Source organism: Meriones unguiculatus, chromosome 11 (genome assembly GCF_030254825.1).
Source record: "Meriones unguiculatus strain TT.TT164.6M chromosome 11, Bangor_MerUng_6.1, whole genome shotgun sequence".
NCBI classification, from domain to species: domain Eukaryota; kingdom Metazoa; phylum Chordata; class Mammalia; order Rodentia; family Muridae; genus Meriones; species Meriones unguiculatus.
This window is the reverse complement of record NC_083359.1, coordinates 26,174,012-26,199,955: the sequence shown is the minus strand read 5'-3', so window position 1 is coordinate 26,199,955 and position 25,944 is coordinate 26,174,012. Positions and strand designations below refer to the sequence as shown.

Sequence of the window (25,944 nt, the reverse complement as noted above, 5' to 3'; positions counted from 1 at the left end):
CTTAATAGTTTACGTGGGGCTGAGCTGTGGCTCCGTTAGTCAAGTTCTTATCAAGCCTGTATAGAGGTTTTACAACAAAGTTCAGACACACTGGCACCTGCCTATAATCCCAGAATTCCAAAGGTGGAAGCAGGAAGGTCAGAAGTCCAAATCTATTCTCAGATACATTATGGGTTTGCAGTTAGACCATGCTAAATGAAGCCTTGTCTCAAAATAAGAATAAATGAATAACTTATTTTAAAGATCAGCCTATTTTAGTGTATACAGCAGGGTTTCATATAAGAGCACACTGCAATCCAGTGTTCAAATGCATCATATCACCTCCCATTGATTGACTAATTGGCTTTAGCCCCATTTGTGCTAATCCTAATTTACACTGGAGTAAATAATCTTCTCTAGGAAAAAGAGAGAGCCAGAGAAACAGGGAGACAGAGAGAAACAGAAACAGAGGCAGGGATTATCTGTGGTTGTGGGATGAATGTCGAGAGGCAGAATGCCATATGGAGGGCTCCTGCAGCCATCTAGACTGTACTCTGAAGAGCAGTTGTGGTCCACACTCCGTGCCTCCTGGGATCTCACCATGATGGTTTGCCTGCTGATAGCATGACCTGTGGGATGCTGCCTGCTTCCGGGGCAGCAGGCGGCAGCTGCTTCCTAGCTATTTATCAGCATCATAGGAAGGACTCGGGGCGAGGGCAATGGGTGGACCCAGGAAAGAAGAGATCGTTACTTCTGTAGAAGAACTTGGGGTACAAGGAGCACTTCGTCTGTCTGTTGACTCCTGGCAATTCCTTCAGCTCTTTCTCTCTTGGCCAGGCTATTCGATATTTTCTCTCTCTTTGGAATATCTACTTGATCTATTTTATTTTATTTTATTTTATTTTATTTTATTTTATTTTATTTTAGTTTTTTAAGACAGGGCTTCTCTGTGTAGCTTTAGCTGTCTGGAACTGGCTCTGTAGACCAGCCTGGCTTCATGTGCAACCACCACCTGGCTTACTTCATTCTTTTTAAAATGTGTTCTGGGGGCAGTATTTGTATTTGTATGGGTGACCTCAGAGGCCAGAAGTGGGTGACAGATTCCCCTGGAGCTGGAGTTACGAGCAGTTTTAGGTTGCCCCCAAACTGGGTTCAGGAAATTGGACTCTGAAAGAGCAGCAAGTGCTTTTAACTGCTGAGCCTTCAGCTCAAGACTTCTGTCTTAGTTGTAGAAGCTTCCAGTTGTGCAATAGCTAAAGAAAAGAACACCTTACCCTTCTCAATAATTTCAAGATAAACATAAGCATATGACTATGGGGCTCATGTAGCCCAGGTTGGCCTCCAACTTGCAATGAAACTGAGGATGACTTGAACTTTGGTTCTGCCTATTCCTAACTCCCAAGTGCTAGGATTATGCTAAGTAAGTTCCACCACAGGAAGTTTTTTGTGCTGTTAGGGATTGGACCCTGTGTTTACTGCCTGCCAGACAAGCATTCTATCGACTGAGCTCCACCCCTAGGCACTCAGCGTTTTGTTTCCATGGAACCTAGCCTCTCTGTGTCTCAGTTTCCTCATCCATAAAGTAGGAAAATAAGTCTGAGCACCCAGGCTTGTCATGAAAATCAACTGGTCTAAACTATTGCAAAATGCTTACATTTTAATTTCTGGAGTTTGCCTCCCTTTTTTGAGACAAGGTTTCTCGGTGTAGCCCTGGCTGTCTTGGACTTGTTTTGTAGACCAGGCTGGCCTCAAACTCATAAAGATCCACCTGCCTCTGCTCCCCCCAGCGCTAGGATTGTAGGTGTGTGCGACCACCGCCTGGTTAATTTTTAAAACTTTTCTCAGAGAGATAGAAGCCAAGCTATTACTGTCTTGGAAATGCAGACAAGGAAACAAAGCTAGAAAAAAAAAAATGAAATGATTTTTCCTCCCAAGGTCTCATAGCTCTGGAGATAGAATTCAAGCTGGGTCAGTCTGACTCTTAACTCATTTCTCCTCTGCTACAGAGGCTGATCCAAATCATACTGGGTCCTTGAGCCCGGATCTCTGTTGAGGCTCCATACGGGAGGGACCCTGGGCAGTCTGACCTATCTGTCCACATTCTCCTCACCCGCAGGCCCTCCTTAAATCATAGGACGTTCACACAGCCAGCAACTGGTTCTGTGAGCCAAGGAAAAGGGGGTGGAGCTGTTCGGAGAAGGAAAAGGGAAAAGAGAGATGTGTTAGTCGTTGCTGTGACACATACCTGAAGAAAGCTGGACGTACATAGTGAGCTCCATGCCTGGCAAGTGACCTCGTGAGACCCTGTCTCAAAAACACAAAGCATCACCATCATCAACAACAATTTTTTAAATTTACATTGTCAACATAAATAAATAGCTGGGTGATGGTGGCACATACCTTTAATCCAGCACCGGGGAGTCAGAGGCACGCAGATCTCTGAGTTTGAGGCCATTATGTACAGAGTGAATCCCAGGACAGCCAGGACTATACAGAGAAACCCTGTCTTGAAAAAAAAAATGAATGAATAAATAAATAAACAAACAAATAAGCAAGCCAGAGTAGTACACATTTGTGATCCCAGGACACTCCCTACATATTCCCTGTTTCCTAATGCATGAGCCCCTCGCAGCCTGTGAGGACAGAAAATAATGGTGGATAAAGATAAGGTACTATGAGCATCAGGCAATTCTGGCTTCTACTTCTGCCTGGGCCATTTATTAATCTTCAGCTGAGTCTTGTGGTACAGGTTTGTAATCCCAGATATTCTGGAGGCCAAGGCAGGGGACTCACAAATTCATTGCCAAGCATGCAGATCTTAGCAAGATGCTGTCTCAAAAAAAAAAGAAGTTCAAGGAAACAAAAAAAGGAGTACACTGAGGTCACAGCATCCATGTGTTCAGTTTCCGCCCTGTCTGAGATAGTCTCTGTTTGCTGCTGTGCACGCTATGTTAGAGGACTTTGAGTTTCCTGGGATTCGCCCATCCACCTCCTATCTCACTGTCCGAGCCCTAGAATTATAGATGTATGCTATCATTCCTGGCTTTACATGCATTTTGGAGATTTGAACTCAGGTCCTCAGAGTTGCGTGACAAGTGCTTTACCTGCTGAGCCATCTCTCCAGCCTCCAGAAGGTACAATCTATCTGGACATTGTGGCTTTGTCTGTAATCTCAGCACTTAGAAGACTGAGGTGGGGAGATTGTTAGGATTTTGGAACAAAACCTGCTTCTGGGTTGCCTAGCAACTTAGGATGTCATCATGTGTCGCTGGCCAGGTGGCCACACCTGGAAGGCGTGGTTACCTTGCCCCTTAAAGGGACCAGCCGGCCATGTGGTCTCTCTCTTGGTCCTTCCTCTCTATAGGGGCACCCTCTCTCTCTTCCCCCTCCTCTCTTTCCCTCTCTCTCTTTCTTTCCCCCATCTTGTCCTGCTCTCCCTTCTCTCTCTCTCTCCATAGCCACCTAATAAACCTCTTTTATATATAAGATCTGTCATACGCCTAATCGTCTTTATTTAATTAGTTTTTCCCATAACCTTACACAGATCTCTGTGAGTTAGAGGCCAGCCCTGTCTACCTAGTAAGAAGACCCCCATCTCCAAAAATTAAAAGGGAGGACTTAATACTTAGTAAATAGAGAAAAATCATAGAGTTTGTGTGGAATGTCTCAATCATGGAAACTTCTGTGAGAAGGGGATTTTTTTGGTCATATAGCCAAAGGGAAAATAAAATGCCTTTACTTTCTTTCTATTTATTTTTATTTTTTTGTCTATGAGCATTTTGTCTGAATGTATGTACGTTTACTACAATCATGCCTGCAATCCTCCAGAACTGGAGTTATGGATGGTGCAGGTTGCCATGTGGGTCCTGGGAACTGAACCCACAGACTCTTGCAAGAGCAACAAAAGCTCTGAGCCATCTTTCTAGTCCGTACTTTTACTCTCTTACCTTTAACGTTTTGGGAACTGGAAATTAAACTGACAAAGGACAGATTATTGGGAGAAACAAAACAAAACAACCCCCCCCCCAAAAAAAAAAAAACAAGTTTAACCATGTGCCCAAAGAATTCCACAGAAAAATGTGACTCAAGAGGCTAGTTAGAAGGCTGAAGAGATAGGTTAGCTGGTAAGAGCATTTGCTGCTCTTGCAGTGGACCCATGTTCATCAGGTCTCAGCATGTATGTGGAGGGACACAACTGTCTATAACTCCAGTTCCAGGGCATGCCCTCTTCTAGTCTCCAGAGGCACCTGCCATCTGCTGTACATACACACATTCAGGCAAAGACATTCATATACTTAAGATAAAAATAAAAATAGACAGGGGGTGGCAAGGGGGTAGCCAGCAGTGGTAGAGTTTGTCTAATATTCGTGAGGTCCTGGTTCAATCCCTACCACAAAAGAAACAAAAAAATGGCAGGCTTAATTAGAACTCAGAGCCTACAGAACATTCTCTGCATAGAAGCTAGGTAGGGGTCAAAGCCAAGAGCATGTAGTGAAACAGGACTAGATGAGAGATAATTCTGTGTGGTGACTTCCAGTCCCCAGAGATCAAAGCCAATCTTCTCTGGTTGGACATTTATGATTTTGGCAGCTCTGCTTTCAGACAATAAACGATTTCAGGAACTGAGGCCAGGATGTAGCTCAGTGATAGAATACTTGTGCTTACTTTACATAAAGCTTAAGGGTGCATGGTGGCTCATACCTTCTCTGAGTCCCACAGCCTGGTCTACATAGCAAGTCCCAGGTCAGCCAAGGACACATGACACCCTGTCAAACAAAAAACAAATAAACAAACAAAAACCCCTAGGTGTGAGGCCGTTGGTTCAGTCCCCAGGAATTCAAAGGCTTTCTGCCTAAAATAACTTTTACATCACAGTAATATGCTTTGGACCCTTTCCCTGCAAAGTTCCAGAGTGAGACAGTCACTACATACAGCACCAGGAGCTCCAGCCAGCTCATGTCTTGTCAACATTACTTTTTTTTTTTTTTCTGCTGACACAAAGTTGCATAGAGCTTGCTTCTATAGCCGGGGCTGGCCTTAAACTCCTGCTCCTTCTGTCCCAGCCTCCTGATTGATGACATTTTTTTTTTTCACATGACACTGAACTAGGCTCTGTCTTGTTCTCACTCTCCCATTTCCTCGACAGTCTCTCTTGCATCCCGGGAGCTCCTCCTGCCTCTACCTTGCAAGGTCTGGGAATGCAGGTCTACCACCACGCCTGGTTTATGTGGTGCTAGGCATCAAGTACAGGGTTTCATGTAAGCTAGGCCAGCACTTGCCATATTATCTACATTCCCCAGCCTCCTCTCTCTCTGTCTCTTTCCCTCTCTGGTTACTGTTGTTGTTGTTTTAAGTTATTTATTTTTAGGTTTTAAGTGTTTTGCCCATACGAGAGTGCACCATGTTTGTACCCAGTGCCCAAGGAGGTCAAAGAGGGCATTGGCTCCTCCAGAACTGGAGTCACTGGGAACTGAGCACTGAGCTATCTCTCCCATTTGTGTTTTTGAGACAAGGTTTTGCTATGTAGCCCATGCTTGCTAGCTTTAACTTATGGAAACTCTGCCCCTGCCGCTGCCCCTGCCTCTGCCTCTTGAGCCCTGAGGTTATAGGCATGACCTCTCCTTGCTGTCTCTGACTTTTTCTTGCATGGCTTTGTTCTCAGGCTCACTCCTTCTCTGACATTGCTAAAGGACCTCCAGCACCTCCAGATATGCATCAAGGTAATTACTGGCAATTTTACTATTCCCAAGAGTTCTAGCAAAATTTCTTGAGCTTGGGCTCACTGGATTTGGGGCATGTGGTGGGGGGAGGGGCGGGGGGAGGTGTAATCTGCTGATTGGTTAGATCTGGCATACATGTTTGTCCTGGAGCCCAATATTTGAAAGTCAAGGTCAGCCTCTTGCAGAGCACAAGGACTGATTTGGGCGAGTTATTTCCTGAAGGGTAACCTGCTGTTTTTTAACCAAAGGAGCGCAGATGGTGCTGGGCAAGGAAAGCCCACAGATACCCAACATGGAGAATCCCACAGTGGGAAAAGCTGAACCACCAGGGTCTCAGAGGTTAAGAGCTGAAAAGCCCCTCACAAGTGGGCTCATTGGGACTTTCCTGTGACAGCAGCATTTGGAGGTTGGGGGAGCTCAGAAGCCCATCCTAGATCTGGCTGATGCCCAGTGAGAAGATGTCCTTGACAGTGCTTTTCTGCTGGAAGATTCTGGATCACAGCTGGCCACCAGGCTCCCTGTTTATGCTCCTCCCAGTAAGCTCTGGGCTCTGGCCACCTGCCAGGTTGGCATAACACCAGCCACTAACTGCATACTCTTTCCCTGACACAGGCTGGGTCGCCACAACTTCCGGGGTTCCTAGGGAGCCAGAAGAAGGATTAGGAAGAGCAGTCTTTGTGTGACTGAGGTCCACAGGGCCAGATGCTGTCTCTGCCCTTCCCCCAACTCAGATCCCACCCTCTGCTCCCTATTTAAGAGCAAGCACCACACCTCTTCCAGCCTACACTGCAGCATCCTGTTCAGACCTGCTTGCACAATCCTAAAGCCTAGGGCATTGTGCCCTAGGAAAGGAAGAGCTAACTCAAACAAAGCCTGCTTGAATGGGAAGTCAGCTTTCTCTGCTCTCTCCCACCCTCTAGTTCAGGTGCTCAATAGGAGCTCAACAAGAATTTGTGGGACATTCCCAAGGGCTCCTGCCAGCCTCCTTTCTTTTTTCCTTCCCTTCTTGTTCTTTCTCTCTACAGGATGTTAAAAAATACCTAATTAAGAGATTGAAAACTGGTGTGGTTCACAGTCCAGAACATGATGTGTTTGTCCTTTCCACTATTTAAGGAAAACCTGAGGGTCTGGGCTCTATATTAGTAGGTAATGTGTTTGTCTAGCAGGCACAAAAACCTGAGTTCAATCTCCAATAAGGCATAAGCCAAGAGTGGTGATGAAAATCTGGTGCCGGCATTCAGGAGGTGGAGGCTCTCTGTAACAGTGAATTCCAGGCCAGTTTGGGATTGATGAGACCCTGTCACAAACAAAACAAAGCAATGAAAGATAGTAGAGGTGATTCTATATAAATTGATAACATGACCACTCCATGGTATGGTTAAGGGGAAGATTTTTATTGTAGGTGTATGTATGTGAGAGAGAGACAGAGAGAGAAAGAGAACAGCCAGAGGTATTTGAAAGAGTCCAGAGCAGAGACAGAAAAGTAGTAGGCTGAAAATAGCCAGCAGATTGGGCCTGGCCATGAGAGAAGCATAAGTAGGAACAGAGCAGAGAGCCTGGGATGTGGGAGGGGAGAAAGAGAGGGAGAGAGGGAAGGAAGGAGAGGTGTGGGGGGGGGAGATAGACAGAAACAGCATTGCAGATTCAGCAGGGTTATGAGGAGAATGAGTAGCTGGGGAAGAAAGTGAGAAGGGCTGGGCCACTAGCCTGTATTTTAAAATGTGTAACAGGTACTTGTAACACTGAGGGAGTCTGGAGGCCAACATTCTCTTTGGTGTGCTAAAAGGCACCACAGGTCACTATTTGTCCCTTCTGCCAGTGATAAGGGAGATTTTTTTTTTTTTTTTTTTGTAGACTGAACAGGCCTCACAAGTTCCCAAGAAAAGCTGGCTTTTATCTAATCACCAGAAATCCTTTTACAGTCTATGTCAAGCCCATTTCTGGATACTTGGACAGCCTTTTAGAATTTGGGGAACTGGAATCTCTTTTGAACCTAACAGGTTCTTTGGTTAATGTGCTTGCTGCACAGTCTTGATGAGCCACAAGATCCATATAGAAGTAGGTATTACATAGAGTTCTCCTCTGACTTAGATGCACACATACACACACACCATACACACAACATTTATGTTTTTTAAAGGAAGAGGACAAATAAATAAATACTGATTTGAGAACTGGGAAGGAGGCATGCCTGTAAATCCAAGCGCTTGGAAAGCTTGAGGTAGAAGTTAAAATATGTAGCCTGGGCTATATAGTGAACCTCAACTCAGTCTGGCTACTGTGTCTTAAGAAAATAAGCTGGATGTGGTGGTACACACATCTGTTCAAAGCCAACCTCAGCTACATAATAGCTTTAAGATCAGCAGGGGACCCTGTCTCAAAAAAAAACAAAAGCTGGCAACATGACTCCATGGTAAAGAGCACTGACTATTCTTTCAAAGGCCTAGGATTGATTCCCAGCACCCATATGGCCGCTAACAACTCCATAACTGCAGTTCCAAGGGTGATCTGACCCCCTCTCCTGGCTTTCAAAAGCACTGCATGCATATGCACAGAGCATACAGGCAAGCAAAACACTTGTACACATAAAGTGTAAAAATAAAGAGAAAAAAACTAACAAAAGCACAAAACGAGTAACAAAACAAGTAAGACTGGGAATGGTAGTGCACAGCTGAAATCCTAGCACCCTGGAGGAAGAAGTTCGGGGCCAGACTTGACTACTTAACAAGTACGAGGTCAGCCTGAGTTGACCCTGCCTCAAAAACAACAGCAAAACAAACAAATAAGAAAGCATTGGGAAGGTGAAGGAAGGAGGACCAGCGGTTCAAAGCCTGGACTACATGAGACAAAACACAGAAAGATAAAGAATAATGACATAGTGAGTTCCTTGACAAGCTGGGTTATGTATATTTTGAGACCTGACGTTTAAAAAATTGAGAGTGGACATAGATGGTGGTGGTATTTCCTTTTTATCCCAGTCAGCCATCCTCTGGACTCCCATCAAACATTGGATCTGTATATCCACACAACACTGCTTGGCAATATTGAATGGCAGTCACCTAAGAAGACAATAGGTTCCTGTAGAGAGAGACTGGGTTCCAGGCCCTGGTGTGCTTTTTTTCCACTACAGCCCAGTACCAGCTGGCATTTCTTCACCACTGGATTACTGCTTCTCTCCATCCCCCCCCCCCCATTTTTCTTTTACGTTTATTGTGTGTGTGTGCACACATGTGTATGCTTCTCAGGGCTTCTCTTGGGTCACAAGCACTCTTGGTTGGAGTAAACCCAGTATTATGATTAAAAAGCTTTATTTATTTATTAATTATTATTCTGTAGACCCTGAGAGTGTGCACTCCTCTCTGGTCTATACAGCCTGAATCTCTCTATTAGGCGGGTGGATTCTCAATAGTTATTTTATAGTGCCTTATATGGAGTGTCCAGCATGGAAAGCTGGATGGCAATTTGCAGAAAACTGATTTGGTCAAACCCCAGAGTTACTCCAGATTCCCACTGACTCTGCAGACATTCATCAAATGCCATCAGTGTGCTTGACACAGCCATAGCTCCTGGGCAGAGTGGGTCCAAGCTTCTTTCTAGTGAAAAGAGGGAAGAGCAAAACCAAGAAACATTACTTTAAGTCCAAAGCCCAGTTCCAGGGCTTAACAACAGACTAGTCAGACTAGTCTTGGCCACTGTTCCTCAAGTGCCAGTTGGTAGAGTGCTGAACCCACATGCATTAAGCTCTGGTTTTGATCTCTAGCACCACAGAAAACAAGGAGCAGCAGCACTGAGGAAATAGGGGCAGGAAGAGCAAAAGTTCAAGGTCATCCTCAGCTACACAGGAATGTCTAGGCTAGTAAGGAGAGACTACTAAGCTACTAGGAGAGACTAGAAATGGTGAAATGCAGAAAGGAGATGCAATCAATGAGGCTCCATTGAGAAATAGAGATGAAGGTTTTTAAGTGACCCCCCCCACACACACACATACAGCTATCTTTGGGATGTTGACATGGGCTTTATGTTTATACAGAAGAACACTGGGGCAGAAGGCAAGGGGTATACATTTTCTTTAAAGGAAATGTTTTTAGGGACTACAGAGGGCTCAGAAGTTAAGAGAGCTTGCTGTTCTAAAAATATTTTCAATTGCTTTTTTGGAAACAGGGTCTCTTTTTGTTTAGTTTTGTTTTGTTGAGACATGCTCTCACTCTGTAGCCTTGACTAGCCTGGAACTCACTATGTTGATCAGGTTGGCCTTGGATTCATAGAAATCCACCTGCCTCTGCCTCCTGAATACTGGCACTAAAGGTATGTGCCACCAATCCTGAATAAATTGCACTTATTTATTTATCTGTGTGCCACACATGGAGGGGAGAGAATAATTTTCAGGAGGTGTTTAACTATTCGTGTGGTACAAGGATTGATGGACCTTAGGTCATCAGACGTGGTGGTTAAAAGCCTAACCTGTGAACCATCTGACCAACCGAATACTGTATTTTGATCATATTCACTGATTGCCCATTCTTGTCCCTTCCCATTGCCAATCCCCTTCCTCTTTACAACTATCTACCCTTCTACATTTATGTCCGTCTTAGTCAAGGTTTATATTGCCACGACGGAACACCATGACCAAAAAGCAAGCTGGGGAGGAGAGGGTTTATTTGGCTTATACTTCCACGGTACTGTTTATCATCGAAGGTCAGGACAGGAACTCAAACAAGACAGGAACCTGGAGGCAGGAGCTGATGCAGAAGTCATGGAGGGGTGCTGCTTACTGGCGTGCTTCCCCTGGCTTGTTCACAGTCTGTTTTCTCATAGAACCCAGGACCACCAGCCCAGGGATGGCACCACCAACAATAGGCTCTGCCCTCCCTCATCAATTACTCATTGAGAAAATTCATCTTCGCAAGCTACCCTTTCAGATGTCTCTAGTTTGCACAAAACTAGCCAGCACAATGTCTTCTCTGTGTGTATGTGGCCCAGCATGTTTCAGGAGCATGGACACCTTTCCCAGTCACTATGCGACTGAGCTAAATTACTCTTCCTCATCCAGCCACCATTAACTACCTACATATCCTTAGGCAGTGATTGGTCCTCACAAGTCCCTCCCCCTTTCATGACGGCATGTTGATGGTTCCAATATAGTGTCTGTTGTGCAGATCTTGTGCAGCTAGCTCATTGCAGCTGCCCGCCTTCAGGAACCTGACCATGCAGCAGTGACTATATGAGCAAGTTTCAAGGCTTGAGAGATGGCCTCAAACCCACAGGGATCCATGTGCTTCTGCCTCCTGAGTGCTAGGATTGAAGGTTTGTACCATCATGCCTGGTTACTCTTTTTTTTTTTTTTAATTATGGCAATTTCTTCACTTTTCATAATATTTTTATTGGTTATTTGGGCCCCAATCACACTCACTTTCAGACCTCCCAGGTTTGCCCCTCACCCTTATGCCCCCTCTCAAAAGAAGGAACAACAACAACAACACAAGTCCAATTTGTGTTGCCCATATGAAGCATGGACAGATTCCTGGTGGCCAGACTCTTAAAGAAAACTGAGTCTTTTTCCACCAACATCTCCATCAAAAGACATCAATTGTGCAGAGCTAATCTTCAGCATTCTTATCACAGTTTTTTTGTTTGTTTGTTTTTTGTTTTGTTTTGTGACAAGGTTTCCTTGTGTAACTTTGGTTGTCCTGGGCTCACTTTGTAGAGCAGCCTGGCCTCGAACTCACAGAGATCCACCTGCCTCTGCCTTCCAGAGTGCTAGGATAACAGGCGTGCGCCACCACACCCCACTCCCTTATGACAGTTTTTATGAGGTATCTTCAATGGCTTTCTGTCTAGACTGTTACATTTGGGGGGGGTAGGGGTTGTCACAGAAGCCTTCTATGTCCCTCTTTCTCAACTGTGAGCCTTCAGTTATCGATACTACAGCAAAAGTAGCTTCCTCGTCCATTTTTAGTCAGTGGGAGCACGGATCATGGACATCCACGTTGTCTCCGGTGTCAGCACATGCCACAGACCTCAGCACGGTCTCTGCTGGCAGTACAAACCACAGACATCAACACAGCCCTCTGCCACAGCATGAGTCACGAACACCACCATAGCCCTCGGGGGCAGCACAGGCCAAGGGCATCAGCACGATCTCAGTTGGCAATGAGGGCCACTCACATCAACATGGCTGCAGGTATAAATCAATTCTCAATACCACCGTATTCTTATATTCTCCCTTGGTGTTCCCTGAGGCATGGAGGGAATTAAGTGGTCTTGATGTTTCGTCCAGATGATCATTTGTTTCTGTAAGATGGCCAAAAAGTCCTTCTTGCTGAAAAGGGCCAACCCACTCCCACAGTGGGACCTTTCTGGCTTGGGAGGTAGTACTTTCAGGGAAACTGGTGATGCTGGAATCCAAGCTGACTACAGGCTTAGGACAATGGCTGAAAATCTCCTTTCAGGGTCTGGAACATGCATTGTAGACCCTGACAGAAATATGTTACTTCTATCTTTGCCCCTTCATCCTTGAAGGGGATGGGGTAGTTTGGTGTTCCTGGCTTTTAGACAGACACTGTTACAATAAGTATGCTCGTGTGCAACTAGGGAGGTTATTGATTCAGATTAAGGGAGAAGGATGCTAAGAGAAGGAGGCCAGGCCAAGCCTTTTATTTTTTTTTCCCCAAATTCTGAAACAGGGTTTTTCTGTGCAGCCCTGGCTGTCCTGGAACTCTTTGGACCAGGCAGGCCTCAAACTCAGAGATCTGAGATCTGCCTGCTTCCCCAGTGCTGGGATTAAAGGCGTGCACCCCCATGCCCAACCAAGGAGGCCTGGCTTTAATCCTGCTTTTTGTTCTGTCTTGAGCCCAGGTGAGAAGTCAGAGCTTTTTAAGCCAAAGCTTACCAAAAATACACATCTGGGCTGCAGTGAAGGGACAGAGTCCGGGTGGCTCAGATGGGTGCTCTAAGAAACTGCCTGCCAAAGCTCCTGTTGAAACATCCCTTACAAGGAGCCAGGACTGGACTCCTGGTAAGGGGGGCAGCTACATAGTGACATCCTGTCTCAAAAAACAAACAAACTGGAACTTCATGGGCCCCGCATTCACCAGAAGGTCTCTAAAAGGAAAGTGTCTTTATTTTTGCTGGGGGATGGAGGTTTTGCAGGTTAGATACCCTGTCCCAATCACAATACCAGCAACCCAGGCCACTGGGACTGTCCTGTAATCTGTTTCTCAGCTGTTCTGTGCTGGCTTCATCGTGGAACAAACAGGTTGAACTAAGGGACTCCTAAAGGTCATTCTCGTAAAATCAGTAAAATCAAACACGTATGGAGCATACAGAAGCAATAGGCCCCATAAACGTGCCTCTGAGCTCAGTGACTGGGGATCTTTTGTCTCTACACAGGAAGAAAACACTAATTAAGGCCTGAGCTCTGGCTCACTGATTTTTCTGCCTGCCCTGCGGGGTTCAGACAAAGCAGAGCTGTAGTTCAGCAGCTGTGGAATAGGTCAACAGTAAGATACCAACTGCAAATACCTCAGTCTTAATAAAAACAAAGGGCAGGTCCTCTGGCCAGCTGTTAACACTCAGCCAGGTGGGAGGATGGAGTATACAAGCTGGGTAGATATTTCTAGGCAGATGGTTTGGGGTCCACAGGAGCCCCCCATGCCACCTCTAAAGTGGGGCTGCCTCTGACCCAGACCACTCACATCTCCGCTTGCCCCTGCTACTCCCTTAGCTCTTGGTTTATCCTAATTAGAGCTTTCTAGTGTGTTCTTCCAAGGAAAACACCCCCAGAGAACCTGAGAGTGGTGATAGTTTGATTCTGAGCTAAGAGGCTTTGTACATTGATCTCATCTAAACTTATTTTGTACTGTGGCAAAGTATATGTGATATAAGATTTACCGTTTTCTTTTGCCTGGTACTGGGGATTGAACCCAGGACCTTGTGAATGCTAGCCAACCATAAGCCACCTCTCCAAGCCCTCTTTTCACACATACGCTCTCTCTCCCTCTCTCTCTCTCTCTCCCTCCCTCCCTCCTTCTCCTTCCCCATCCCCTGCCCCCACCCCATGTGTGTGTAATAGTGTAATAGGAAAACTTGGAAGTCATTTCCTGTGTTCTATCTACCTTGTTGAGGCGGAATCTTGCTGGTTTATGGTGTTGCTCTGTGTACTCTAAACTAGAGCTTCTAATGCTCTTCTGTCTCTGATTCCCATCTCCCCTTAGGCCAGTTTTACTTGAGTTCTGGGGATCACAATTCAAATTCGAACTCAGATCCTCATGCTTGCAGGGCTACTGCATGAGTGTCTGTGTGGAGGTGTGTGCATGTCAGCATAGTTGCTCACAGACCCCAGAAAAGGGTCTCTGGAGTCAGAAAAATCCTCTGGAGTTCCAGTCACAGGAGTAAGCCACCTGTTACGAGTGCTGGGAGTCAAACTCTGGTCTTCTGCAAGAGCAGTGTGTGCTCTTAAGTGGTTGCCAGGTCCAAAGGAAATGCCAGTTCTCCAAACTCCAAAAAGCAGTGCATATACCCAGCAATGAGCTCAACCTGGGCTATAGGAGGATTTCTGGTGGCTGGGTAAAAGCCGGCATTTCCTCAGGAACTGTGAAGCCAGTTCTCATGGACCCACAGGGGTCACTTCCCTTACCTCTGGCAGAAGGAACGTATTGGCTACCTGTGGCACCTATCAGTACCTCAAAACTCATGCTGGCCTCCAAGCTCCCTCAATCTCTGATTACCTGTTCTAAAGTCCATGCTAGAATCCTAGCCCTTCTCTTCTCACCAGGCTTCCCTCCTCCCACGTAGCCACTTGTTCTTTTTATATCGGCGAAGTCTGTACCCCTGCTCCTGCTAGTCTCACTATGCTTTCTCCATTCTCTATCTCTGGTTATTCTCCCTTTTCTCACAGACAGCCCTCGGCTTTTCTAGCCTGTTTCACTCCACATACGACCCCTCCCTGGATTCTTCCAGATGCCTCTAGGGCTCTCTCTCTCCCTCCCTTCCTCCCTCTGTCTCTCCCTTCACCACCCCCTTCTACAATAAACTCCCCCCTTGCCAAGCATGGTAGCACACACCTTTAATCCCAGCGCTCTGGGAGGCAGAGGCAGGTGGATCACTGTGGGTTTGAGGCCAGCCTGATCTACAAAGCAGCAAGCCCAGGACAGCCAAGGCTACACAGAGAAATCCTGTCTCCAAAAAAACAAAAAACCAAACCAAACCAAACCAAACCTCCCCCTTAACCATGCCATAGAGCAGACATGCCAGCAGTTCCTTAACTGTGCCTCTCTCATACCCTGGTGGACTATCTCCCTAGCCCTTGATTTTTTTTTTCCTTTTAGTTATTTTGAGGTTTTTTTTTTGGGGGGGGGGTTGTTTGTTTTGAGACAGAATCTCATGTACTCAGGCTGGCCTCAAACTTGCTGCATAGACAAAGGCTGGCTGTGGACTCCTGTTCTTCCTAGCACTATTTTTGGATCACCTGCACTTGAGTGCAGCCTTCACACCTGTGCGCAGATGGGGTGGGAGTGGAGTCCCTTAACTGAGGATTTACTGCTTTCACGTGGTAGCTAATTCTTCTATCACTGAGCTATATCCTCCGTCCCCTTTTATTTTCTGTGTGGGTATGCATGTGTGGAGGCCTGAGGATGAAGTTGGGTATCCTTGTCATTCCTCAAGAGATCTCCATCTACCTAGACTAGTTTATGAATGAGACAGAGTCCCTCAGTGGCCTAGAAATCCCCAAATAGTCCAGAGCTGATGGCCAGCAAGTTCTCAGGAGCCATCTCATCTCTCTCTGCCTTTCTAATGCTGAGTTTACAAATCCCCGTTACTGCACCTGACTCCTTTTCTTTTGTAAGTTGGGTTCAAGGGATTGGAATCAGGTACCTGTTGTTAGGGGGCAAGGGCTTTACTGACTGAACCAGAGGCTCATGTAGTTTTAAAGTTAGTTTTAAAGTTATGTAGCCTGTGCAGGAATGGAACCATGATTTTCCTGCCTTGGCTTCCTAACAGCTGGCACTACATGTTGGTACCACCAGGTCTGGCTAATGGCCTGTTCTTTTAGCTCCTGTTCCTACTGCAATTACAAACCTAGAGGTTCAGAGTGACCCAGAGTAGAGTTGGGTAGGCCTTAGAAACAAACCAATTCAGACAGATGTGTCTGAGTGCTACCTTGGGTCTATCAGTGGTAGACTATAAGAAAGTTCAAAGGGAGTCTGAGGCTGCCTACAGCATCAATAAGTAACAGCCACTATGGCAGGGATGTATGCAGGACTGACTTCAGGCATCTCAGAAGAGAGCCATATGCCTCACTTCACAAATAGGAAAACCAAAGCAGCTAGGAGCAGTGGCGCACACCTGTGAGCCTATCACTTGGGGGGGCAGAGGCAGGCAGGCGGATATCTGTGAGTTCGAACCCAGCCTGATCTACAAGAGATTGGCCAAATCTCTAGTGCAGTGATCCTTCTTTTGTCCACCTCGGTCTGACTCAGATCTTGGTGACAGGGCAGCTAGCAGACTTAAACTCAGCCATCGTCTGAGAGATTAGGAGTTAGATCGACTCGCTAGTAGGCACGCAGATCTGGAGAGGACCGTGACTAGGTAATAAAGATGGAGAACGTCCAAGATGGCTGGCCTCTCCTCCACCTTCCTGATCTGAGCTTCAGCTTTACCCCCTCCCCAGATTTGTGGATGGTAAACATATGGAGATATGTTTACTGTAATAAGTGTATTTCCTTACCTGGAATAAAAAGCATTTCCCCCCTCTGTTGTTTATATTTTTTTTTACTGAAAAATATTCTCTCGGGGCTGGAGAAATGGCTCAGTGGTTAAGAGTACTGGCTGCTCTTCCAGAGGTCCTGAGTTCAATTCCCAGCAACCACATGGTGACTCACAACCATCTATAATGAGATCTGGTGCCCTCTTCTGGTGTGTACGCGTACATGCAGGCAGATTACTGTATAAATAATAAATCGATAAATATTTTTTAAATGCAGACTGTGGGGTCCCTAAAGCCCCATCAACGAGCAATTTCATTTCTCATCTATCAATTGGGTTTATGTAGAACATTATATGGGAAATTCCCAGGGATTTGGACCAAAACTATGTATTTAGGCCATGGCTCTATGAGGACGTAGATATACCTATCTGCAACTGACACATAGCCATAAAGAGAAATGATATTTATTCTCCATCCCGCAGGAAAGGATAGGGGGAGATGGCAGGAAGAAGTTTCACAAATCGCTCACATGGGCAAGGGATAATGTGATGGTGCAGGCAATGCCTACTTTAAAATCTGAGGCAGGGGTCCACAAGTTCAAGGCCTGCCCAGATAACTTAGTGAGACCATGTCAAAACAGAAAGTAGGAAGGCAGCTAGTGACAGAGCTAAGTAAGCACTTGCCTGCTTCCAAAGAGGCCTTCACTTAGCCACTCTCACCAAATTTCCTCAGCCCTAGTTCACCACCCAAGCACTTCAGGTCTCGGTGGATTTGCATATGCAGAGCATTCATTTGAATGGTGAAGCCAACCCAGCGTTTGTCTTCTTTTCTTTGGCTGTTGTTTTTATAGTCATCCAGTGAGTGTAGTGTTTCCATGTAATTTGCATTTGCGTTTACCTGATAGCTAGTGATACAAGTACCTTTTTGTATTCTCCTGGCACTAGTGTTACCTTTTAGATGTAACTTTCACCCACACGGTTGTTCTGTTTGTTCCTGGCTGTCCTGACATAAAAGAAGATCTTGGGGTGGGTTTGGTCTAGCCTCAGGGTGAGTAGGATTTGGACCAGTAGGGTTTAGACCAGTCTCCTGTTTTTATAGGAAGAAACCACATCCAGATCTTTCTATAACAGAAACCACTTTAAACCCACTTCACAATGCTGTTTTACACAAGTATCTTTATGAAATCTTCACAGTGATCACGTGAAGCACCTCTGCCGGGCTCAGAAACGTTAAATGACGTGCGTAAGGTCATACAACGAGGAAATGACCACACTTATCTTAGAGACTCTACAGTCACTGTCAGGGTGAATGAGCTACCATGACAGGCATCGGCATTACTGAAGAACGTCACTACAGCCATCGCGATAGTACACTTGGGAGGCTGAGGAAGGAGTACCAGGAGTTCAAGACAAGCCTGAGTTACAGGAGACCCTGTTTCAAAAACCAAATGAACAAAAAAACAAAACAAAACAAAAAAAATCCCAAAAGAATGGCATTGGGCCAGGCGTGGTGGCTTGCAATCCTACCCAGAAGGCAGAGGCAGGAGGATACTAAGTTTGAGGCCAGCCAGGGCTACATAGAAAGGCTGTCAGAAAGAAAAAAACAAACAAACAAACCAAAAACATAGTGGAAAAGTCTTAATATTAGTTGTTTTTCATACCCAAAAGTGGGTGTTTGTTATATGTGTGTATATTGTTGGAGATTTATGATTCCCATTTGTTCCTGACTCCAAGTCTTAGGGTTTTTGTTGTTGTTGTTGTTATTGTTGTTGTTTGTTTTTGTGGGTGTGTAGTATGCATGTCTGTCAGTGTTCTCTGATATGAATGGAGGATCAAGAACGATCTCTGAAGTCTTCACTGATTGCTTTTTACCTTATTCATGAAGAAAGTCTCTCAGTTAAACCCAGAGCTCACTGATATGGCACTCTAGCTAGCCAGCTTGCTTGGGGATCCTCATCTGCCTCTTGAGCCCTTAAGCACCATTTAAGGGGGTTCTGGAAATCCAAACTCTCATAGGCAAATTCTTTGACTGCTGAGTCATTTCCCCAGTTTATTTATTTATTTACTTTTGTACAAAAGTTTAAGATGATGATGATGATGATTTTAGACAGGGTATTTCTGTGTAGCCCTGGTTGTCTCCGAACTTGCTCTGCAGACCAGGCTAGCCTCAAGCTCACAGATATCTGCCTGCTTCTGCTGGGATTTAAAGTGTGTGCCACCACTGTCTGGCAAGATTCACTTTTTAAGTGTGTGTGCATGCGTGTGTGCATGGGTGTGTGTGTGTGTGTGTGTGTGTGTGTGTGTGTTCATGAAGGCTAGAAGCATCTGGTCCTCCTGTAGCTTAACTCATAGCCAGTTGTGAGCCACAAGATAATAGGGGCTGGGACTCAAGCAGCATATGTGCTTTGTTGTTTTGTTTTTGTTTTTGAGACAGGGTTTCTCTGTGTTTTTAGCCCCGACTGTCCTGAAATTCGCTCTGTAGACCAGACTGGCCTTGAACTCAGAGATCCACCTGCCTCTGCCTCCCAAGTGCTGAGATTAAAGGCCTGGCAGCACTATGCTCTTAAGTACAGAGCAATCTCTCTAACCCTCACTCTCCCCTCCTTTTGAGACAGGGTCTCATGTATCCCAAGCAGCCTCCAACTAATTAGCTGAAGATGACCTTGAATTCTAGTCCTCCAAAACCTCCATAATGTTGAGATCACAGGCTTGGACTGTCATGATCTGCAGCTTGAACTATCGTGACCTACAGCTAGGTTTCTCATTTAAAAAAAAGCATTATACTTTTAGAATGAAATGACCTAATTCCCTTGCAAATCTGTGTCAGATGTGAGTCTTTGGCTACAAAAATTCTAGTTTAGGCCATTAATGAATGGCTTATGATCTGATTGCCAAAGACTTCAGTGATAATCTCGCTAAGTATGAACCCAGCTTGGCACAAAAGGCCAAGAGTCAGGCAACCTGAAACGTCCTGTGTGTCCATGGTGACTGAATGCAACGAGAACTAGGCCAGGGCTCAAGGTTTCTGCTTCAAACCTGGCTGTATCACAGAGCTGAAAGCCTGATATCTGTCTTGCTTTCCATCTAAACTGAGGGGCTGGGACCCTAGAGGTGGGTGAACTCCTTTCCAGCTCTGACCTTTACCCCTCTGCCCAGTAGAGAACTGCCTTACCATCCTGGACTCACACTGCTTAAAGGCCCCATTGCGTTAGCCTCCCGTTTCCCAAAGCATCCAGTACTTGCTTCCCCAGTGGGCGGAGAACTCAAGGGTGGTCTTATTATGAATGAATATGAAGCAATAACAGCAGGGCTGCGGCTTCAGAATGAAGTCACTATGGTGACCAAAGCAGTACAAATGACTACAGCTCCAGCAGCCCTCCAAGCAGCCCTCTTTTATTCCAGAACTCTGCTGGGCTCCACACGTTACCTCTGCTGAGTTAACTGCCTCAAGGTCAAGGGAACGTCTAAATCTGCTTGTCTGTTCCTGGCTTCCTCAGCATCCACGGATTGGGGTGGGCTAGGCCGGATCTGGAACGAATTTGGTTTTTGATACAATACAAGCGCCAGTTTCTAGGAAAAAGGGGCTTGTTTCTGAAGGTTCCAGGGGCAGGAGTGAGGCCACCTCCTAAAAAGACCTGAAAGAGACAGCCAAGACTCAGGCCTTGCCTCTTCTGGAAGGGAAATGTGCTTTATGAATCATTTAGAGTCCTTGCGAAGCTATTCTGGGACATGCTTCTCTCCTTCATCCAGCAAACCTACTGGAGCAGGGAATGTATCTCAACCCACAGAAAGGCAAAGGCAGGCTGCTGGAGGCCCAGGCTTCTCCTGATAGGGCCTCATCTCTCCGCCATGAGATCAAGGTGATTTCTGGAACCAAGTCACCTTCCCCTTGGCTCTGTACTTCTTATTCAGGGACCAGGTTTGGGATCCTCCTGCTATCAGGTGACCTCAGGGCACTCCCCCCCTTTGTTTTTGAGACGGGGTCTCTTGTAGGCAGGACTGGCCTTGATCCTCCTACTTCTAACTCCAAAGTGCTAGGGTTTCTGGCATGTACCATTAAAGTATTTTATTACGAAGCAAACTGTAAGTGATGAAGGCACAGGAACACAGATTCTGGTTGTCGTAGACTCCATCCATGTTCTAACAGGGTCATAGTTTGATGAAGTGTCTATAGTACCAGAAAGTCACACATGGAGGGGCTTTACAGATACATTAGTGGCAGTTTCCCTGGTGGTCTGGTGGTTAGGATGTGGCACTCTCACAAATACATTGGTGGAAATATAGGTGGGTTAGAGCAAAGCAGGGTTATCTCAGCCATAGGTTTCAGAGCTATCTGATGACAGTCTTAGTAGAAGCAGACACTGCTGGCCAATGGACGAGGTCCAAGGCTTTCGTTGCTACTGGGGACTACATTGTCATGCTGGTCTTGGTGTTATGACCATGACCACTGTCATGATCCGAGGTGGTAGCCACTGCCACCTGAGGGGCCATGATCTTGGCCAAGCTTCCTATTGTCCCTATGTGCAGAGGCTACAAGAGGGGAACAAGTCTGGCAAGCCCCACACTGTTCCATGTAAGGTGGCAGGCTGCTGTGGCTCTGTGTTGGTGCATTTCATCCCTGCCCCAGAAGCACTGGCATCATCTCTGCTCCTGTGCCCAAGAAACTGCTGCTGCTGCTGCTGGCTGGTATTGATGATTGCTACACACCATCAGCCAGGGGCTGCAGTGCCATCCTGGCTAACTTTGCCAAGGCCACCTTTGATGTTGTTTCTAAAACCTGTAGCTATCTGACCTCTGGCCTCTGAAAAAAGACTGTGTTCGCCAAGTCTCCTTATCAGGAATCCACTGATCATCTTGTGGAAACCCACACCAGAGGCTCTGTTCAGAGGACCCAGGCCTCAGCTGTGGCCACAAGGTTTTGTGGTGTACAAGAAAAATAAACTGAATTAAATGTATGTGTGGCAAGCATTGGGGAGAGCAGGAGGAAACAACACCCAGGCCAGGAAGGAAGGTGTTTCAGGATAGTGCCTACAGTTTTCGGTGCTTTATTCCCTAAGCTCAGCAAAAGGACAGACTAATTGTGGCTTTCATTTTGGAGGATGCTGTCAGTATGGCGGGTGGTGGCTATCTTTGCAGTGTGCTGCTCCCTTTACATCTGCTGGTCTGAGTGAGGCTGTTACCGTGGGCAGGCCGTATGGGGAGAGGGCACTCACAGGAGCTGCAGTGTTCTTAACACTGTAAAAGTGTGTGGGGGAGGGGAGCTTAGCCTATCCTTCCTTGTGTCCTTTAAACCTTAAGGCATGCCGGCTGCATTTGCTTCTGAAAGGATCATGATGAGTTCTGCCTCCAGTTACTGTGCTCTCACGGGATTCCTTTGTGGATCTTCTCTCCCCTTTCCTGGGACTCTGGGACTAAAGTGACAGGCTACTGTTTGTGAGATTAGGGTACAAAAATGTGGCTCCTCTGTTACTTATATTTCTTTATTAGTCCTCTCAGCTTGGTCTTAAGGAGCAAGCTACACATTTCAGATTGCCCTGTGGAGCAGACCTGTGGCCATTAAGCTGAGGGCTTCCTGTGGTCAACACCCAGGATCAGAATGCAGCCAGTATTCACATAAGCTTGCAAGGTCAACATTCTCAAGGGAGATGGAACTGATCTTGGCTTGGTGGCTCATGCCTATTATCCCAGCACTGACACGTGGCAGCGGGATCACCAAGAGGTGGAGGACAGCGTGGGCTATATAGTGAGTTCCAGATGAGCTAGAGAGTGAGACTGTATTTCAAAATAGGTAAGACAGTGGGGCTGGCGAGATGGCTGGCTCCTGAGGTAAAAAGCTTAGCAGGCCTGACAAGCTGAGTTTAATTCCAAGTGATTGGATTGTGCAAAAGAGTTACATGGTGGGTTCACAAATCACGACACGCGACTGGTTCCCCGTGGGAGGCTTATTAGGGGAAAGGGAAGAGACCGTCTCTGGAAAGGGCAGGAGAGAGAGAGAGAGAGAGAGAGAGAGAGAGAGAGAGAGAGAGAGAGAGGAGGGGCTTTGAGTTCTCTTCTAGGTCGATCCAGAGCATGCACAGGTGGCCTGCAGGAGGCCTCACAGACACCAGATAACCAGTTCATTGGGTCCCTTGGGGCTGGGCATAGAGATGCCTGCTTAAAGATCCTAACACCAAGAACCTACATAAAATTTAGCAGGGAACCAATTTCAAGAAGTTGTCTACAGGCCTCTAAGCGCACAGGAACGCGTGCATGTGTACCCACGAACGGTAAAAATGATAGTAATGATAATGACAAAGTCAGCATCAACTGGACATGGTGGTGAACACCTGTAATCCCGCTTTGGGAGGCCAAAGCACTAAGACTAAGTTTAGTGCCAGTCCGGGTAACATGAAATATTTTCTTTGAAAAAAAAAAAAGTTACTTTGATTTGGAGGTGAAAAAGTCACCGCGACCAACCTGTTTCAGCAAGCTGGAGACTTAGAGAAGCCAGCACTGTTTGTACACTAAATGCCTGTAAACCAAGGAGATAGCCACTGCTGTAAGTGGCAGTTCAAGGGCAAAGGAAGATTGGCATCTCAGATCCAGCAGGCAGGCAAGCAGCAAAAGGGTGGATTCTCCCTTTTTTTTTTTTTTGCTCACCAGGCATTTGAAAGACTAGGTGACACCCAGCCACATCAGGAAAATCCCCTTCAGATGCTAATCCCTTTTAAAAACACGTTCATAGATGCATCAGAAATGATGTTCAGTCTGAGCTCCCTGTAGCTTGGTGACATATAAATCAAACACCACATGGCTCTTTTCCTAGCTGAGCTTTCAGAAAGGACCACAATCCCTGCTGATGCCTAGATAACAGCCCTGGGCAAGAGGACCGGGTTAAGTCAGGGTTCTGACTTCCAATCATAAAATACCTGACTATTGTTTAAGAAGTGATGGCACTGGCCGTCATAGGCCATACAGTTTATCTACCGAAAAGTACACAGGAGAGCAAAGCTGGCATTATAAAAAGCTGAACATAACCTGTATAACCAGTATTCAGGCCAAGAGACAGAGACTAGGTTTAGGAATGGCCATTCACATTTCCTGTTAGTTCCCTAGCCTCCCAGGCTCTGGAATTACAAGTGTGAAGCACCATGCCTGGCTTTGTTGTTTCTATATTATCAGGGTGGGTTCATAGCATGTGTGCAAAACAGCTTTGGCAAATTCTCTAATTCCAAAGTGCACTGAGAATCACTGGGTACAAAAAGAACCAGTGCTTGACAAATTCGCCAGGCATTCTGACTCCATCTGGGAGTAGGTAGACTAATTCTAGAACAGAAATACTGGCTTCCAGACAGAAGTAGGGGACACCTCAGTTGGCTCTTGTGTTTGGCTCTTGTGTCCCATGAGTCTTTAAAGCCATTCCCTTTACCCTGGTCTCTGCCCCATGTTGTCTTCTGCCTGTTACTTAATTTCCAGCGTAAACGTGCCCAGAGAGAAGAAAATAAGTGCTAAGTCTTAGTTCAGCATTCTGGCCTATGAGCCAACCCCCTCGGGGCTGGGCTTTCGTTTTCAAAAATCTTCCGAAGGTTTCATTATTGGGTGGGTGGGTGAGGTCCAGCAGCAATATGATTAATCTAAGATATAACAATCATATTGTGTTTCTGGACCTAACTGTTAATAACGTAGTATTCTTACTATGATTTGAGGTCTGTGTTATACACTTAATATTATGTGTCAGGCATGGTAGGATACTCCTGTGATCCCAGCACTTGGGAAGCAGAGGTAGGAAGACCACCAGACGTTTTTCTCAGTCTGGCCCGGATTACATAGTGTATTCCAGGTCAGCCAGCGCTACAGAGTAGTACGCTGCCTCAAAAGCCAAAAGCCAAAAGCCAAAAGCCAAAAAAAAAAAAAAAAAAAAGTTACATCATTTAAAAATAAAACAAAACAGAAAAACCTCAAATCAAATCCTAGGGCTGGAGAGATGGTCTGGTGTGCAAGAACCCTTGATGCTCTTGAAGACGGTCTGGGATCAGTTTCTCAGTTCTCAGCATCCCTATGGCAGCTCACATTCACAGCCATCTGTAACTATAGTACCAGGAGGTCTGATGTCCTCCTCTGACCTTTGCAGGCTCCAATGCTCTCTCCTGGTCACACACCCAAACACACACACACACACACACATACACACACACACACACATCAAAACAAAAACAAACAAACAAAAAAAAAAAACATATGCTGGCCAAAAACTAAAACCCTGAACCAAATTCTCTTGGAGGTAGCTATTAAAACATGAGACTTAACAAAATACACAGGGTCTAGAGAAACGGCTCAGTCGTTAAGAGCATTTGCTGCTCTTCCAGAGTTTGGTTCTCAGCAGGGTTGTCAGGACCATCTAGAATTCCAGCTCCAGAATACCCACTGCCTCTGACCTCCAAGGGTATGTGCACTGGGGTGTACAGACCCACATGTAAACCCACACAACAAAATAGATTATAACTGAGGAAACAGGTTAAATGATTTAGTTAAGATCATGGAAGTTTTGTACAGCCAGAGAGAAGCTGAGTTGAAGCAGACACAGGTTCAGTCTTGAAGTTTAAACATTCTTGAGGCTTGGCCAATACTCTAGGACCCCACAGAGCTTGAAACTAAAGTCTTTGACAGTCGGGACTTGCTGGGGTGCCAGGCTGAGCTTCTTTTTCTGATAAGGGGTTTTATCCTGTACTCTAGTCTAGCCTGGAATCCCAACTTGTTGAAATTCTCCTGCCTTAGTCTCCTGAGTACCAGGATTATGGATGGGAGCCTTGAGCCTTGCTCCATCCATCTGGACCGCTTTTATTTTTTACTTTTTAGCCTAGACATAGCCTTATGCATGACAGGCTGGCCTTAAATACTGAACTTTTGGTCCTCCTGACTATTGTGTGTGTTGCCAGGCCAGGCTGCTTTTTCTTTTTTTTTTTTTTTGTTTTTTGTGTTTTTGAAATAGGGTCTCATGCTTGTCATGCTGGCCTTGAACCCAATATGATATCAAAGAAGGCCTTGAAATCCTGGTCTCACCACTTCTAGCTCTGGTACGATAGGCATGAGCTACCATGCTCAACCCCAAGTGGATCTCTGTCTGTCTCTCAGTCTCTGTCTGTCTGTCTCTCTTGTTTCTCTGAGGCAGTAGCAAAAATTCTTGTCAGTACAGGAGAGAACACAGATTAATTTTTATGACAACTGCAGACTCCAGGGCTTCTCTGTGAGAAGGTTAGCTCATTAAGTAAACAGACTACTGCCCAAAACAAAACCAGCAAGTATTTGCAACAGTGTTCAAGACGATGCACAACAAGGGGGAAAAAATCATGTGGCTCATTTGATGAAAAATGTTTTCATTATAGAAAAGATTTGAATTTTTCCTCTTCCTCTCACAAACCAAAATCCTAGGTCTTGACCTAAATAAGGAAATCAAAATAAGGTGGCTTCAAGTGAACCTCAGGTTTCCCTACTTACCTGCCATCTTTACATACATCTTTATATACTATCCAGCACCCAGAGGTGGAACTCAGTGAGCACATAC

General features: G+C 45.8%; 1 long non-coding RNA gene across 2 annotated transcripts in view; it reads right to left on the bottom strand.

The window, feature by feature from the left end:
• LOC132646472 (uncharacterized) overlaps nucleotides 1–2,477 on the bottom strand; it is a 32,499-nt gene extending 30,022 nt beyond the window's left edge. For both annotated transcript variants that reach the window (XR_009584766.1, XR_009584765.1), the window contains exons 1-2: nucleotides 2,380–2,477; nucleotides 2,225–2,283 (exon numbers count right to left, since the gene is read on the bottom strand). This is a non-coding gene — a long non-coding RNA (uncharacterized LOC132646472). The remainder of the gene's footprint in view (nucleotides 1–2,224; nucleotides 2,284–2,379) is intronic.
• Between the last annotated feature and the right edge of the window lie 23,467 nt (nucleotides 2,478–25,944).